Below are 16,496 nucleotides of genomic sequence, written 5' to 3' on the forward strand. Positions count from 1 at the left end.
GTGTTCTGTGAGTAAAAGTTTCCTCTCAACAGGCTGGTGAACCATGAATACCAAGAGCATTGTATTCCTGCTGGTGCTGGTGATCGTGGCCGTCACCGTTGTCAATGGTGAGTCACCTTAATTATATTTTATCTCAGTCCAGTGTTTGCTGAGTTGCCCAGGTTCTTGGCGAGCCACTCCTGCGCTTGATGCGTCATTTCATTGTTGATGAGTCATTCTAGACGTCTAGAATATGGTGACACATCCTGATGCTTGAAGATAGGCAAAAATATGATGAGATCGCCTTGTCAGTTTTAAGTAAACCTTTCTTACAAGGAAATTTACGAAATTTTATTCAATCACCTCTTTTTTAAATTTAAAGTAATCTCTTTCATACATTGAAAAATAATGCATTGAACACCTCTTCCGATGCTTCGATATTGCATTAAGAATGACATAGTGTTGTTACGAGTTTCTTTTTAATAATGGTTTCAGAAAATGCAAAGCTTTGAATACATCCTTACACACACATATATATATATATATATATATATATGTATATATATATATATATTTCATTAGCCCAATAAAGCACGCGGACTTCTATCATTTCAGAATCCATTTTACCAAATCCATATATATTTCATTAGCCCAATAAAGCACTGCGCCTTAAGCTCGTTGAACAGGCTTTGTGTGAAATATAACAAAGTCTAGGACTGCTTTTGTATCCTGGTGGTCCAGCGGTTAGCATTCCCCAGTCACAGTCATGGGCTCGTTGGCCGTGGGTTCGAATCCTGGCGAGTTGAGGTGTTGATTGTATGTAGAAGTCCGCATGCTTTATTGGGCTAATGAAATATATATGGATCCTCGTGTTTCGAAGGCGGATTTGGTAAAACGTTACTCTGACCACCTACGTGATACGGGTAGTCCCCATTAGAGGTTCACGGCGCCTTAAGCTCGTTGAACAGGCTTTGTGTGAAATAAAACTAAGTCTAGGACTGTTTTTGTATCCTGGTGGTCCAGTGGTTAGCGTTCCCTGGTCACAGTCATGGGCTCGTGGGCCGCGGGTTCGAATCCTGGCGGGTTGAGGTGTTGATTGTATATATATATATATATACATATATATATATATTTATATATATATATATGTATATATATTTAATATACATATGAAGTCCTTTTCATTTATTTTTCATGGTCTTTTTCAAATTTCTCTATCTGTTTTTACTTAAATCCAGTATGTTGAGTTTTAACAAATAACAACAACTAAAAAACTTAATATTCAATTAAATTCTCAGCTTTAAGTAAAGGTAATGTGAACAACTCATAATAATACTGCGGGTGACGATAGGATGGGCTAAACTAGTCATATAACCTTAATACCGTGTATCAGTGTTACATGAACACCTGAGTGCCGTGTACAAGTGTTACATGAACAACTTAATACTGTGTACCAGTGTTATATGAACGCCTTTGTACCGTGTACCAGTCTTACATGAACACAAAGTACCGTGTACCAGTGTTCATGAACACCTTCGCACGAAATAGCAACAAGGAGATCTCTAAGTGTGGCATCTTTTTTCCCTCGCCTATATTCTTCCATGACAAAAGTGAAATATCTGGGTTAGTGGATTTCACAATCTGCTTCTAACGCCCTCCTTTCGTCTCCAACAGGAAGCATCAAGTATCCCTGCCCACAAGTCAACGGGTTTTGTGTAAGTTTTTGTAGTTACGGACAAGAAATATCTACCGGCATCTGCTACGGCAATAATATATGTTGCAGGGTAAAACAGCCTTACCACTAGTCCACAACAGTGGCCAGACCTGACGGACGCCACCATGACCTATAAGAAGACACCCTCAACTGTGTTTGGTGATCATCGACGAAACTTCTGTTTTCACATGCGATTCGAGAACTTGCTTTACCTATGATTTTTTTTAAGCATTTGAATTCTGCAACAACCTTTATTTTCTTGTTCTTGCACATTTTAAGAAATGATGGAGAATATTAGTAAAATTTAATTTAACTTGAGACTTGCGTCATTAGCATGCGCATCTGCTTATTTTTGACGTGTATTGCCTTGTTAATTCCCTCATCTATAAATGATAACATTTATCTTTGTTTTGAGATCTTGATAATAAAATTGTTATGCTAAAACTGAAATAAATGCCTCTTATACCAACACTTATTCCCTCATTGGACTAGTAAGAGACCCGTTTTGTAAAGTTAGTACTGTATGTTTACTGTCACCTGAACACAGTGTAAGGAGTCGGAGAAACGGTTTTACTCCACTGCTGTAACAACATAAGTAACTTTTGGAGCAGGAAAAAGGAAAGTGACCGAATGAGAACAGAAGAGAAGGGAGAGAAGATAGCATGTACTGTACCCAAAACTTATATAAGCATCTACCCAACTTTTCCTTGTAAACCATTGTCTGCCTAAATGGTTTCACACATACCTTTAACTGAAATAGTGTGAAAAGTTCTCCAGGCATTTTTTCAGTGAAAATTTATTAATTTATGTATAGAATTGATGTAAGAAATGTGTTATAAATACTAATGATAAGATTAAGTAATAAATTACGTATAAAACTCATAATTAATAAGCTATTTAAAGAAAAATTCGCTTTAACAAAATTCTTCTAAGAAGATACAAAAGTCAAACGAGTGTTATACAGGAGAATAACAACAAAGAAATTGTTAATGATAAGAACGACTCAACAAAAGTTCTTCATTGGATTACAAAGTGAATTACTGAGTACAAAATTAGTAAGAACAAAAAATAAGCTTATTTAATAAATTTGTTCAAAGATCACAGTTCTCACAGGAGCAAGAAAATAATGCAATCACAGTGAATGCATTTGACCAACTATTTTCATCACCCATACTGCTACCTCTTGATCTGCCCATTGACAAAGCAGTCTATAGAGGTGTGAACTGCCGGAGACATTCAAAAAAAATTTTCATCCAGGTGTAACAGCATCTTTGCTTTATATAAATACACCCCAATGAATAACATCATGTTATTCATCAAATTATTCACCAAGTGATTTACCATGTTGTGTATGACTAGATCACTGAAGTTGCATCTATCACGGGGGTCGAGCTGATTCAGTAAACACCGCTCGCTTCCTACCACTCTCTCACGCCCAGTGGGGAGCAGTTCACTCCATACCGCTATACAGGGAAGTTTACACTTAGCAGAAGTATTATCTCAAAGTAATTTACGTAACACTTCCCTGGAAAGAATTCACAATATATTATCTCAGATTATATCTGTGGATATACGGTACTTTCTTTCAGTTTAAAAATAGAAAATGCCAAGAAGTGTTTACATCAAGCCCTGCCACTTCAGAGTTCCAGAACTTAATTAAAACAATTAATGTGATACCAAAACAGCTCTCACACTTGGTGTCAAACAGTGAGACGAATTCTATACACTTGTACAGCACTCAAAAAAAAAAGAAAATATTGATGACACAAGTGACATTCTAAGTGAATCATCATCAAACAAAGTATTTTAGTGGGAAATAGGTGGACAGTGGTTATAAACACCTGCAAAACGTCTACACAGAAATCCAGTGGTAACAAAGATAATATAAAGACTTGCTGACATAGCAGTCAACCCGCCAGCATCAGCTCACAGATCATGGTGACCCAAATGGAGCCGACACCAGACGAGCCTACCCGAGTGTTGTCTTAGTGTCCTAGCTAGCTAATAGCCAGCCAGCCAACCAGCAGCCAGCACTACAACACACGAGTACTAGGAAAGTTGTCATCGTGGTTCCAACAAGCAGACAAGCTGGCAGCCTCTTGATTAAACAATCAAGCCTCTCCAGTGTACAAGAAAGGTCAGCCCCAGGTTGATCGCCGCAAGAAAGGTCAGCCCCAGGTTGATTGCCATAAGAAAGGTCTGCCCCAGGTTGATCGCCGCAAGAAAGGACAGCCCCATGTTGATCGCCATAAGAAAGGTCAGCCCCCAGGTTGATTGCCATAAGAAAGGTCAGCCCCCAGGTTGATTGCCACAAGAAAGGTCAGCCCCAGGTTAATCACTGCTAGAAGGAACAGCCCCAGGTTGATCGACATAAGAAAGTTCAGCCGCCAGGTTAATCATGACAAGAAAGGACAGCCCCAGGTTGATCGCCACAAGAAGTGTGATGCCATGCTTCCCAGAGTGGGGCGTCTTTAACTTCTGGCGTCGAAACTCTACAGATTCTTTGGTCAGTTAGATCACAAACAATCATTATCTTACAGACTCCACAAACACAAGTGAACTTCCAGAAGTCTTCAAACGCAGTCAATATAAAATAAATTATATGCACAACGGTCTAAAAGCAAAATTAAATAACACATTTATAAAGTAAGAGAGGACCCAAACAAAGTATATATACTTTTAATAATTTTAATTCTCTTTCTCTTCATTTCCATAACTCATTATAAATACTTTTCCACTACTCCTTGAGTGGGCAACATAGTATAATGGAACAGAACACAATGCGAGGAAAATATATATGAATAGGAAAAGTATAGAGAGTAGGAATGTAAAGATAGGAAACTTGGTAGCTTGGCCGGGATGTTATTTACTCAGCGTCAATACGCTTATCTTATCTCGTGTGTCAATACACATATATTACTTCTTAAAGGGACAACTTGTTAAACACCTCTTCGATACAACTATTTATTAATTCACTCAATGACATGGACACATTAATATCACTATTATATCGGGGTACTAACACATTATGTTTTACGTTACTCGACACTGACTCTCGGACACCCCTGAATGAATACACTTCCCACAGTAGGTAACTCACCCAAGGAATCGCTCTGACAAGACTCACGTGTACCCTGGCGTAGGCCCAGTGGATGCTTGGCTGCCTCCTATGGGAGGCCTCTGCTTAGCTGGGGTCTGGTCGGGAAGTCCCCCTCCCGACCTGGGGAGAGGACAAGCGTGAACTCTGAGAATCTTCAGAGCAATGTTCGTCTCCTCAGAACGTTCGAATGGCCACCAGGATCAGGAAGGATAATGGCCAGAATGAAAATCAGAACCAGAATGATCATGGAATGGGACTGTAGGGCCTTTATATGCATTATCGTAGCTAGGGGGGGGGGCGGTCCGCCCCGGGCGGCACTTTTGGGGGGCGGCACTTTTGGGTCTGCTCATCACCCATATCTGCAGCTACTGGAGACGTTAATCCATCCCTTTGTATCGGCGGCAAGTTAATCCCTGTCGTGTCTGACCTAACACCTGACCCACATCTGTCTCCTACTATTCAGAACGAGTTTATAGAAATTTTGGGAGAAAACGTAAGAAGCAAAGTCATCAAGCAAGTAAAAGAAGCAAAGTACTTTTCCATGATATTCGACAGCACTCCTGATATTTCACATAAGGATCAAACGAGCCAAGTTTTACGCTATGTTATGATAAGAACATAAGAACATAAGAACATAAGAAAGTGGGATACTGCAGGAGGCCGACTGGCCCATACAGGGCAGATCCCTTTCACACCCATCCCAGCACTTCCATGTGCCTATCCAACTTCGTCTTGAAGCTCCCTAGCGTCCCCGATCCTACTATAGCACTCGGTAGCCTATTCCACATATCCACAACTCTATTACCAAACCAGTGCTTGCCTATATCCTTTCTGAATCGGAATTTATCTAATTTAAATCCATTTGTTCTAGTTATTTCGTTATTACTGAGCTTCAGAACATCTTCCATTTTACCCTTGTTAATCCCACTTTCCCACTTGTACACCTCTATCATATCTCCCCTAACTCTACGCCTCTCTAATGAATGTAAGCCTAAGCTCTTCAGTCTTTCTTCATATGGAAGGTTTCTAATATTATGGATCATTTTTGTCATTCTTCTTTGTACTCTCTCCAAAGAATCTATGTACATTCTATAATAAGGACACCAGAACTGAACCGCATAATCCATGTGTGGCCTCACTAATGCTAGGTAAAGTTTGAAGATAACGTCAGCAGTTCTGTTACTCACAGACCTAGATATGAACCCAAGAATCCTGTTTGCCTTGTTGCGAACGCTAATACATTGTTTTCTAGGTTTCAAGTCGTTGCTAACAAATACACCTAGATCGTTTTCACAAACTGAGTTTTCTATTTCCGTGTTACCTAGTTTATACTTTAACGTTTGTATTCGTCTTCCCTATCTGTAGTACCTTGCATTTACCAGTATTAAAATTCATTTGCCAGTCTACTGACCACTCATGTAAGGTATCTAGATCTCTTTGAAGGTGTTCAAAGTCACTGTCTGAATTTATCACTCTCCCCATTTTGGTATCATCTGCAAATTTACTAATCCTACTAGTTATGCCTAAATCAAGATCATTAATGAATATAACAAACAGCAGAGGGCCTAATACAGATCCCTGGGGAACTCCGCTTTTGACCGCACCCCAGTCTGACTTTAATCCATTTATGCTGACTCTTTGTTTCCTACCAGTTAACCATGACCTAATCCATTTTAATACTGATCCACCTATTCCATGTGCTTCTACCTTCCTTATCAATCTCTCATGAGGGACTCTATCGAATGCTTTACTGAAATCTAAATAAATTATATCATATGACTTATCATTATCTACTGCTTCATATACTTCTGAGAAAAAGCTAAGCAAATTTGTGAGACAAGAACGTCCCTGGGTGAACCCGTGCTGAGAAGAATGAATTAAGTTGAATGTTTCAAGGTGGCTTCTGATTTTTGTAGCAATAATTGACTCTAGCAACTTGCCTATGATTGACGTGAGACTAATGGGACGGTAATTTGATGCTATTGATTTATCACCCTTTTGAAAATCGGAACTACATTTGCAAGTTTCCAAGCTTCTGGCACTAGGCCCGATTCTAATGACTTATTAAATAAAACTGCTAATGGATTACTCAACTCATCTCTACATTCTTTTAATATTCTAGCATATACCTCGTCTGGACCAGGCGATTTATGAGGCTTCAGTTTGTTAATTACTTTAAGCACATCGTTACTAGTAATATTGATATTCATCAACATATTTTCTATACTGTCGTTATATACCTTATGAACTTCTGGAAACTGTGCTAGGTTTTCATTTGTGAATACGGAGCGAAAATGACTATTTAACGTACTACACATTTCTAACTCATCATCAGTCATTTCTCCTGTCGTAGTTTTAAGGGGACCTATTGTATCTCTAACCTTTGATTTATACAGTTGATAAAAAGCTTTGGGGTTATTTTTCGATTCGTTTGCTACCTTGATTTCATAATTTCTCTTTGCTTTCCTAATTTCTGTTTTTACCTGTCTTGTTAGGTTCTGATAGTAACCAAGTAAGTGATTTTCGCCTTTCTTAACTTTTCTATATACTCCTTTCTTTTTCCCTAGAAGATCTAAGAGTCTATTATTCATCCATTTTGGTTGGTTCCGTATCGATCTGAATTTTCTTTTAGGGATGTGTTTATTTTGGGCATTATTGATTGTCGCAATAAATTGTTCATAAGTAGCTGCTAAATTAAATTCGGGTTATCCCGTCCTAAGTTGACAGTTTCCGGAGGTGTGGGGGGGATTAATCTTTTGACCATAGGGTCATCCCTTAGGTCTCTCCTTAAGCTACCGTAATTAGCCTTCCTAAAATCCGGGATCAAGGCCGAATTTTCCTTCTTCCTGCCATCCCATATTGTGTTAAAATATATGGCTTTATGATCACTGTTTCCTAGTTCGTCTCCAATCCCAACATCTTTTACTAGATTTTCATTATTACTGAGAACTAAATCGAGGATATTATTTCCTCTAGTGGGCGAGTTTATGAATTGATATAAAAAACTATCTTGTACTACTTCTAGAAAATCTTCAGATTCATTATCGCTAAGTTGATTTTTCCAATCTATGCCTGAAAAGTTGAAATCGCCTAGAATACATACATTGTTTCTATCAGATGCCTTCTTTATTTCCTCCCATAGCAATTTTCCATCGTTCCTACTCAAATTAGGTGGTCTATATATAACACCAATGACTACGGATTCACTGCCCTCACCAATCTCTACCCAAATACTTTCATTGTCGCTATTTGTTTTAATGTTTGATTTATTGCAGCTTTTTAATGACACCCTGATATACACTGCTACACCGCCACCTCTCCTTCCTACTCTGTCAAATTTAAATAGGTTATATCCTGGAATATGAAATTCTGCTAAAAAATGCTTGCTGTTTGAATTTATCCATGTTTCCGTTATTGCAGTTATATCTATGTTCTCTTTACTAACAATGGCCCTGAGCTGGTCCATTTTGTTACACAGGCTTCTACTATGGAGATAAGGTGAAGGTTGTGGAATCATTTGTCGATTTCATTGAAACAAAAGGTAAAACCGCCGAGAATATTTCAATGATGATTTTGGAAAAATTAGAGAAAGACGGAATTGATATTCAAAATTGTAGAGGGCAAGCATATGATAATGCTGCGGTGATGGCTGGTGTTCATACTGGTGTTCAGAAACGTATCAAGGAAATTAATAAAAAAGCAGAATTTGTCGCTTGTACAAATCACTCGCTGAATTTGGCGGGTGTTCATGCAGCTTCTGTTGCTGTGAATTCTGTTACCTTTTTTGGATGTGTGGAGCGTTTGTTTGTATTTTTTTCTTCATCAACCCATCGCTGGGATGTTCTAACTTCAGTCACTGGTCAAAGTGTCAAGCGCATAATAGAAACTCGGTGGAGTGCGAGGGGAGAAGCTGTAAGTGTTGTAAAGAAACATTTCTCAAAAATCTTAAGTGCCCTAGAAAAGTTAACTGGTGAAGAAGAAAATACAGCTACCAGGGCAGATGCTGGTGTTCTACTTGGTGCGTTGCAATCATTTTCCTTTTTGTGCTTTCTTGGCCTGTGGGGACCCGTCCTTCTAGAAATTAACGACACACAGACTTACCTCCAAACCAAGGGCTTGAACATACAACAATGTGATATAAAACTCAGGGCATTAGAAACATTTCTAGTTGAAAACAGGGACAAGCTAGTGAGTAATGGAGTTAACTATGCCAAAGAAATTTGCAATGATCTGGGGATAGTCATGGAGCGTCAGCGTCGACCCAAAAAGAAGAAACAAATGTTTGGTGAAGGATCACGAGATGCTGAATTGCCATACGACATTGAATTGAGGAGAGAAATGTTTTCTTCGCTGGACAGAGTGATCCAAGAAATAACTTTGAGATTTCAACAGCTTCATGAACTTGCTGAGAAATATGCCTTCCTTACCCCATTGAATCTTTTGGATGATAAATATGAGTGTCAAATAGATCACGATCACGACGACATTGATAAAGAGGAGTTCCTCGTTGAGAGAAAAAGACTTCAGCATTTTGTTGCTGTTGCTGCTATAACTATTAAAGACAGAATACAGACGTGGAAAGAAGGCCCCCTTGAACTTTTGCAGTTTATTCAAAAGTATAACCTTGGGAACTCGGTTCCAAATATAGTAATAATGCTGAGGATTTTCCTCACAATTGCTGTTAGTGTTGCTACCTGTGAGAGGAGTTTTTCGAAACTAAAACTGATCAAGAATTACTTAAGATCTACTATGAGCACCTTGCGGTTGAGAAATCTTGCCATACTGTCTATAGAGCGACAATTGACAGATGAAATAGTTTTTGACAATGTCATTGAAGAATTTGCCAACAAAAAAACAAGAAAAGTTACTTTGTAGAAAGTTGTAGTTTTCATTTCAGAAATAAAGATGGTCCTAATTTTTTACACTTTTTTTACTTTTTTCCCTATCCTATATGTCGTTTTTGCTTTTTGTTTAACTGTTACTTATAAAGTTTAAGTATGTTTGGGGTGTATTTAAAGCATACTATATTTGAGTATGTGAAAGTACAGTAATATTATATTGGTACACAAACTATTTAATATATATATATATATATATATATATATATATATATATATATATATATATATATATATATATATATATATATATATATATACATATATATATATATATATAAGAGTGAGTCACTGTGCAATATGTATTTTTTGTGGGGGCACGAGGGGGGGCGGCAAACTCAAGGGCCGCCCCGGGCGGCACACACTCTAGCTACGCCACTGTTTATATGGGGTCGGCCCAGCCGGCCTCTGACCTCTAACCAATTATCACTAAACTGGTTAGATCTGGATAGTTGTGTGCAGGTGTGGTCCTGCCCAGGTGTCTGGGTTAGGTGAGGTTGTAGGTCACCCGGCTAACTTACGTCATTAGCGGGCGTGGTCAAGTCCCTAGGGTCGACCTGAGGTGTGTCAACCCGGAATGTGGTGGTACCACGAGGTCTGCAGTGTACTTGCTGTTATATGTGACATAATTCTGGGCTGTAAGCTTTGGTCTGACAATCAATCACTACAATAGTGAGCGTTATACTGAAAGTGAAGTGATATATATCCCTATTTATGGACCCTCTTCCAAAATTTGAGGGTTTTAAATAGGAAATTAGTGACCCAGACTCAGGTAATCAGTCATCTATAGACTCACAGGAGCTAGCTGCAACTGCTAGTGAAGAATTACCACAAAATAGCCAAATAGAGTTAACACCTACTGACTCCTTAACTAGCTGTGAAAATTTCATAGATTCTCAGCTCGGGGATTTACACAGCATACAACTTAGGTCATGTAACACTTACCCATTACCTTTACCTGTTAACAATGCTAGTGTTTTAACTATCACAGCAAAATGGCTACAGATGGTTCTATTAACCCACAGACTTCATCGGTTTATCAAACTGTAAGAACACTTACAAATAACATCAAGGTACAATAATTACTGCAGAATATACTGATTCTAACACCTTAACATAATGCGAAAAAATTATGTTACCAACGATAGGGATCAAATCTCTTACATCCGGAGCAACGTCAAAACCGGTAGTAAGGTACATAGAACGATGTATGCTACAGCCTTTGATGATGAAACCCTTGTTTATAAAACTTTTAGGAACCATTTCATATATTTTTTCGGGTCAGGAACAAAAGGAGGTGCGCTTACTTGGATCTTCAGGGTGGCAGACTTTTAGAAGTACCAGTGTGTTTGCTCACAACACACAAGAAGCTCAGGTTATAGCCAGACACACTATGATGGATCTCAAAACTGTCATGAGATCCTCAAATTGGTTTGATGACGAAGGAAAAATAACTTGGGGAAATTTCTACAAGATCATTGAGTTCCAAAAGTCTATCATGGTGCTACAAAAACTACACTCAAGGCAGCTAGAAAGAAGGAATATAAACTAGGTACTAAGCTTGTAGATTACGTGGAGAAAATTTCTGATCCGGTGGAAACTACTCCGAGGGCTCTGTCAATAGACGCTTGTAACCAGTTCTAAGGAATAACCACAAACTACCACAGGAACCAATTGCAAAAAGATACCTTTTGCAAAATCTGCAAACGTAAGGGACATGCCACAGCTAATTGTTGGTTTGGAGGACAAAAGGACAAAAACCCATCTAACCTGCGGCAAGATCAAGGGAAAGTATCATCCCTGGACTCTAAAAATCCAGAGTATCGTGCTAAACCATAAAGTCCACAAGGACACAGCACAGCAAATAAAATGCCTACAAACACAAAGGGCACTCCGAATAAATGGTGTGTATTACATGAGTCCCCATACTATAATACAGAAGACTGCAAGAACATACAACGCATGAAGCAAGAGCATGAAAACCGACGGGAGACACGTAGTTCGGGGGAAGATGTGCATGTCCTGCAACACGATCTGGGATAGTGTCAACGGTGCAAGAAAACAATGCATCCATCACAGGCTCATAAATCTGAGAGTTAAACAAAGTGGAGGTGTTGGCTGTAACAGCGAGGATAGGTAACAATCAGTTATCCCTCGACATAGATACGGGAGCCTGTGCCCATGTTATTTCATTAGCATCGTTCAATGAACTTAAGCGACGATTTCCTCCTAATAAGTGACCAATAAGACCTACAGACATTCCTCTGTCTGGTGTGTCAGGAATCCAATTTAGACATAGCATGGGTGACAACGCTGCTAATCCGTTTTTCTATGTCTAGTAAAACTTTTCTGGCGAATATTTACATAGTTAAGGCATTCTCTTTGCCAGTGGCTGGGTTAATCAGTCTTTTGCACACTAAAGAAGAACAACATTAACGTTCAGCCAAGAAACCATACCATAACGCATAACTATAAAACTTATGACGCAATGCAAACTTCACATCCATTGCCTACCTTGGGTGTTCGTGGAATAACTACCTCGACAGGCGCGGAGTCAATCGCACAGAAGCTCCACCGAGTAGCTCAAAAGACATTCGGGATGAAAGCGGCAAGAACTGCATTTTAACAACTGTCTCAACTGTCGTACAACGGTTACACAGCAAGGAACTAACTAGAATCACAGTACGATTGCCAAATGTGAGTGAAGGAACAGATGTTGTGTATCTGAGTGAAAGTGTACAAGTGAATGCCTTGTCATTTGAGTCTACCTTAAGCACAGTCAGGTTAGGTAGTCTCATAGATATCCTTGTTCTCAGTAGAACTGGGGGACCTATAACTTTAAGAAAGGGATGTTGCTTGGGTGAGTTACAAGACTAGCGAGGTCATCCTAAAACTGTATCTTGCTCGTGTGAGACCACACCTGGATTACGCAGTTCAGTTCTGGTCACCGTATTACAGAATGGATATAGAATCCTTGGAAAGAATTCAGAGGAGAATGACAAGACTAATCCCGGGCATTAGGAACCTTGAGTATAGAGACAGGTTAAAGCATCTTAATTTGCACTCCCTCGAGAGACGTAGATCGAGGGGCGACCTGATAGAGGTGTATAAGTGGAAGGCAGGGCTAAACAAAGGGGACATTACAAAGGTACTCAAACTATCCAACCAGGAGCGAACTCGTAACAATGGTTTTAAATTAGTCAAATTTAGATTTAGGCGGGAAATAGGTAAACACTGGTTTGGAAACAGAGTAGTGGATGAATGGAACAAGTTACCAAATATCATCATTAACTCGAATAATCTGAATAGCTTCAAACATAGGTTGGATGCTTATATGAGCAATAGGGGTTGGGTGTAAACGGGACTGCCCAGTATGGGCAATAGGCCCGCTGCAGTTTCCTTTCTTATGTTCTTATGTTCTTATTCGTCACGGAACCAGTAAAATTGCCAATAGGTAGTGTAACACAACAGGAACCTACCGAAACTCACGTATTGAAGGTAAAGTAGATAAGAGTTAGTATTTTGTAAATTACTGTATCAACATTTTCTTATACGAGTACTACAATAACGAGAGTGTTGGCATCTAACACGACCTTTGTGACCTCTGCTCTGCTCTGCTACCATTCATTGTAAACTAGCTGCTATCCTTGGCAAAATTCAGTCACATGATCATTTGTAATTTTTTTTCTTAAGAGCTTGTGGTAAATAATAAGAACTTTCGCTATTTTTGAAAGTATCCATGGTTTTCTTTTTGGTCTTACTTTTAATGACGCATTCTGAGGGTGACCGAGTAGCAACCTGTTCGTGCTGTTGCTCCCAGGGTCACCAGGTCCCTGCAGGGGATGCCCTTAGCAGTATTAGATGCCTCCTTACACCAGCATCCTGAAGGCTACTTTTCCATTTTTCTCTTAATTTCTTTTCTTCCATTGTTCTTCATATCACCTTCCCCTTTCTCCCTGAGCCTCCACTAGTACGGGTGAACATGACAGCGGCTTACCCTCCCTCACCTTCCTGCCATAGAACTCCTCCTGGGTGCTGCGCCACAACAGAATTCATCTACAAATGAGGTTCAACATTTCCTCTTACAGCGTCTACGATAAACATGGCGGAGGTTCACGTCGTTGCCTGGTCTTTGTCCTGTCGACACTTAATCCTATAGGCAGATGTTTGATGATGATACACCGTGTTGATGTTATGTTCTTGTTCTTATTCCCAGAGACCTTGACTGCTCTCTTCAAGACCAACTTCAATGTCGAGTACCCGTTCGATCCACAGGAGTTGTTCGTCTTTGCTCTCATTGGGTAAGCGGGAGGTCTTCTCGACACAAAACATTACTCTCTCTCCATTGTGATTCATAACTTGATATGAGTTCTGTATGAAAACTTGTATCCTTATGCTTCTTACTTTGAGTCTCCTTTACAATTTATGTCTTTTGTTACCTTTTAAGATAAATATAAGAATTGATTATAGGATCCAAAGTGCAGATATATTTTGATTGTTATTGATGTAGCCCCTTCCAGAGCATATTAGTGGTGTTATTGGTGGCTTTGAACGTTGGTTACCATAGTGACTCTATCAACTTAGCAAATTTTCGTTAAGTAAAAGAAATACAGAGATATTTCTCTCTCAGTCGCCTCCACAGCAATACGCTCTCCTGTCACACATTGCACTAGAACTGGTGGGGTAACTCACAGTCACTCACAACATTCAACTACATTTATCATGGTCTTCGGGCGTGTCGTGGACCACTTGGGGGCAAATTTGATTCTGCCTTCCGCCCATAAGAGGAAAAGCCGTAACATGGCTGCATGACTGTTTAAGAATTCAAAAATATAATACTTTAGGATAACTTATGAAATACCTTTGCATGTAATTGATGCCTTATGGAAGAATGTGTGGTTGGTATACGAGGGAGAGCCAGTACCTGTGTTATGTATCGTGGGTAGTTGCATCTATACCAGTTTGTCGTAAAAACCTAACTGGCTCACACATATCCAGTCTGTGAAATATGTGAGGCCATGCCCGCAGGACTGACGCTCTGGGTAAACTCCTAAATGTTCCAATGTGTACCAAAGCAAATCTAGTTTGAATGTAGGATAGGTGGTCCTCCCTTGGTGCAGTCAGTGTAAAACAACAGGGGTGACGCGAACTGCCTTGAAGGGTGCCCCAAGTCGTAGGTGAGACTTGAGTAAGTTTTAGACTCAAGGGCAAGGAGGGGGATGTGAGGAAGAAGCTGAACTCTTGGGAATCCGATACCACCACTACCAGTATACATCTCCCACGATACCACCACTACCAGTATACACCTCCCACGATACCACCATTACCAGTATACACCTCCCACGATACCACCACTACCAGTATACACCTGCCACGATACCACCACTACCAGTATACACCTCCTACGATGCCACCACTGTCAGTATACACCTCCCACGATACCACCACTACACACACAGCATGATATCACGATATCAAAATTACTACAGATACCATGATATGACCCCTATCAAAAACTACCCTACGCACACACATATCACTATTATCGACATTACCACCCATACACACACGGTATTGTTACGAGTTGGGGATTTAGAATATAGTTAAAAGTCTACCCAGATGCCAACAGGCAACAACAATAAAAAAACTTAAATAAACAAAGACATTCGGACTATAAAAGGGTAGACAAAGAATGCGAGTTTTTGTTGTGTATAATAAAGTACCATAAATTCCTTAACAAAATATACAGCTTTCTATAATTTACCCTTAACCATACTTAACCTAAACATACGCAACATTGGCTTAACAGTATATACATATTTACACAACATACAACAATCTGAAGCAAGTGGAGGTGGGAGGCAATATAGGGTTACAAATACGCAAGTGCGGTGCTGAGGTGTCTAACGAGTAAGGCTGAGTATTGAAGAAGATGGTAGGTAGTCACTGTGCCGTAGGTTTCCAGGATAGGTGATCCTAGTGTGGTCACCTCCCAGAGTGAACTGAACTCTCCTCGATCCGGAGCTGATGTGGAAGACTTGGAGGAGGTGATGCAACAACCAGGATATGGAGAAAGGAAACCCGGGTTGGTGACTAATACTAGTCATACTCGGGTTTCGTCCCTAGATGGCGTTGCTCGGTAGTGCTGGGTAGTTAGATCATGACAATAGATGGCGTGGTTCGTAATACACCCCCCTCCAAAGACCTCTGTAGCGCGGGTGCGAAGGAGGTGATCACCTGGTGCGTCTGGAGAGTAGCTGTTGCATTTCCACTGGAGCTCGCGATAAGGAGTCCGCAATCAGGTTGTCCACCCCCTTTATGTGCCGGACTTGTAGATTATAGGACTGGGTGAGGAGAGCCCAGAGGAGGATTCGCTGGTTGGAGGTCTTGTTGGTTTGGATGAACGTGAGCGGGTTATGGTCGGTGAAGACTAGGGTGGTTTGTGGGCGAGATTGGAGGTAACATTCAAACTTCTTTATTGCCAACACCAGAGCCAGGGCCTCTTTCTCTATGGTCGAGTAGTTGGTCTGATGTTTTTTCAACTTGGCGGAGTAGTATGCCACAGGGTGAAGGACATCAGTGGTTGGGTCGGGTTGTAGGAGCACAGCCCCCACTCCGACACTGCTAGCGTCGATTTGCAGATGGAAGGGCAAGGTGTAGTTATGGGGGTGGACTACAGGCTTGGAGGCAAGGAAGGCTTTGAGGTGGTGGAAAGACTGGTCGCACCTCTGGTTCCAGATGTAAGGGACCGCAGAACTGGTAAGGTCTGTGAGGGGTCTGGCCACGCCGGAGAAGTTACTGAAGA

At 40.2% G+C, this 16,496-nt stretch overlaps 1 long non-coding RNA gene across 1 annotated transcript; it reads left to right on the forward strand.

Moving 5' to 3' along the window:
* Positions 1 to 17: 17 nt before the first annotated feature.
* On the forward strand, positions 18 to 2,143 carry LOC121870784. The gene is made up of 2 exons (XR_006089776.1): positions 18 to 107; positions 1,654 to 2,143. It is a non-coding gene; the product is annotated as an uncharacterized LOC121870784 (long non-coding RNA).
* The last annotated feature ends 14,353 nt before the right edge of the window (positions 2,144 to 16,496 follow it).

The sequence above is a fragment of the Homarus americanus genome, unplaced genomic scaffold, assembly GCF_018991925.1.
Source record: "Homarus americanus isolate GMGI-L3 unplaced genomic scaffold, GMGI_Hamer_2.0 scaffold23103, whole genome shotgun sequence".
Lineage (NCBI taxonomy): Eukaryota > Metazoa > Arthropoda > Malacostraca > Decapoda > Nephropidae > Homarus > Homarus americanus.